At 44.9% G+C, this 2,300-nt stretch overlaps 2 non-coding genes across 2 annotated transcripts; both read left to right on the top strand.

The window, feature by feature from the left end:
• Positions 1–721: 721 nt before the first annotated feature.
• Positions 722–835, top strand: LOC140310784 (U5 spliceosomal RNA). Its single transcript, XR_011916822.1, has one exon. It is a non-coding gene; the product is annotated as a U5 spliceosomal RNA (small nuclear RNA).
• Positions 836–1,143: 308 nt separating this feature from the next.
• On the top strand, positions 1,144–1,327 carry LOC140310434 (U2 spliceosomal RNA). The gene has a single exon (XR_011916506.1). It is a non-coding gene; the product is annotated as a U2 spliceosomal RNA (small nuclear RNA).
• Positions 1,328–2,300: the final 973 nt, after the last annotated feature.

Genomic DNA, 2,300 nt, shown 5'->3' on the forward strand with positions numbered 1-2,300 from the left:
GTGTGCGCACACCTTTATTCACAAACTCTTCAACTTATACTCTTTTACCGAAGCTGCTACAGCTCGATTGGCCGAATACCCTTTGATCCTATTTCAGTGAATTTGACATCTGCCTTACATATAACAGATTAGCGGTTTAGCAGTTTTAATTTAGTTTGAGTGAAGGAATTCATTTTATAGCAAAATCCGAAATCGTGAAGAACTCATGAAAGTAAGCTTATTCTCGGATTCCTGAAACTTTAGATTTGCTCTTTCTTTTACTGCAAAGTACAACGTTGTTTTTTTTGTTTAAATCTTTCTAGACATGGTAAATATTAAGGACAAAGCAGTTTTCACATAGTTTGAGTGAAGGAATTCATTTTATAGATAAAATCCCAAGAGTCTGCTGAGAAAAGAGAGTGAATGCGAAGTAGACTTTAACACGGCTATGGGAGCGAGCCGAGTGTGGGCTAACCGGGAGAATTGCTTGAAAGAAACGCGACACCGAATGAGCGGTCAGAACAAAGCCTCAATACGGGATTCTCGTGGTGTTTTTGTTGCTGCCTTGTCTTTTGCATAGAGTAAAAGAAAAGGCAGCCATCGAATAGGGCCCGATTGTTCCTACTTGGTCAGCCGAGGAGCAAGGGGGGGGGGGCAAGCGTCTCAACCAAGCAAAGCTCACCATGGGGAAGGTGACTATACCAACTAGCCTGATGCCCTGCTCCCGCAGTGACGGATAATTGTACTCTGGTTTCTCTTCATAACATACAAGTCTTTCGCCTTTTACTAAAGACCTCCGTGGAGAGCAGCACTAATGAGTTGTTTCTATTATTGGCAGGCTTTACCTTTGCGGGTGAAGCCCTTTCTGTCTGTGCAAAAGAAATCTTGCTACTTTGCAGAGTGACTTCTCTGAGTAGAGTCGCCTTACTTGTTGCGACTGTGCCGATGTTCGAAGCTGGAGTGCAAAGTTGTTGCTTGAATGGTGCTTGCTGGAGCATGCGGGAGTGCAAAGTTATACCATTTAAAAGGGCTGAAGAGTGCTCAGTGCAGCGGGTGGGCGGAGGTGCAACGTGACACTCTGGCCACCTATGGCCATAAAAAGAACATTGCTACAAGTGCGCATTGTGCCAGCAAGGGCCCTCGGACCTGAAACAGTGGACAGTTATCGCTTCTCGGCCTTTTGGCTAAGATCAAGTGTAGTATCTGTTCTTATCAGTTTAATATGTCCTCTATACGAGGACAACATATTAAATGGATTTTTAAGAATAGGAGTTGAAAAAGAAGCTTGCTCCGTTCACTCCAAGCCTCGACCCGGTACTGCAGTGCCGCTGGGAACGGTGCGCTCTCCTCTGCTCTTGTGAAAAAGCAAACAGCGGTGCAGGATGGAAGTTTCAGGGAGCCCAAGATGAAACTTTCTTTTAATCTGCTGAGAAAAGAGAGTGAATGCGAAGTGGACTTTAACACGGCTCTGGGAGCGAGCCGAGTGCGGGCTAACCGGGAGAATTGCTTGAAAGAAACGCGACACCGAATGAGTGGTCAGAACAAAGCCTCAATACGGTGTTCCCGTGGTGTTTGTGGCTGCCTTGTCTTTTGCACAGAGTAAAAGACAAGGCAGCCATCGAATAGATTGTTTCTACTTGGTCAGCCGAGGAGCAGGGGGGGGGGGGGGGGGGGGGGGGGGGGGGGCAAGCGTCTCAACCAAGCAAAGCTCACCAAGTAGGAACAATCGGGCCCTTTTCGATGGCTGCAACACCTGAAAGAGATATTGATGCGAGACCCGATCAAATGCTTTTTCAAAGTCTAAATTTAAGATGACAAGCCGGGTGTTTCTGTCTCTAGCGTAATCAATGATGTCTCGAATCAGTACGAGGCTGTCGGTGAGTTGTCTCCCTGAGATGGCACAAGTTTGGTCTGGGTGAATTACCTCCTCTAAAACAGAGGACATCCGTGTCGCTAAAACCTTGCTAAAAAGTTTACAGTCAAAGTTTAAAAGTGTGATGGGCCTCCAATTCTTTAGTTCAGTCTTATCATTTTTTTTTATAAAGTAGAGTCACTATTCCCACTCTAAAACTGTCAGGCAGTCGGTCGAGTTTTTCAAAATCTTTAAAAACATCTAAAATGTCTGATGATAAAAGGTCCCAATAGGTCAGATAGAATTCTGCAGGAAGCCCGTCTAAACCCGGAGCTCGACTTCTCTTAAAACCTGTTAGGCATTTTTTTAACTCTAAAGCAGTAAAATTCTGTGTCAAGTGTGCATTCTCTTTTACGGTTTTGTCAACGAATTTTAAGATTTCTGCCGATGTTTCCAAGTGCACTGGTTT

Source organism: Leuresthes tenuis, unplaced genomic scaffold, assembly GCF_036924035.1.
Source record: "Leuresthes tenuis unplaced genomic scaffold, fLeuTen1.0.hap1 SCAF_6, whole genome shotgun sequence".
NCBI classification, from domain to species: Eukaryota; Metazoa; Chordata; class Actinopteri; order Atheriniformes; family Atherinopsidae; genus Leuresthes; species Leuresthes tenuis.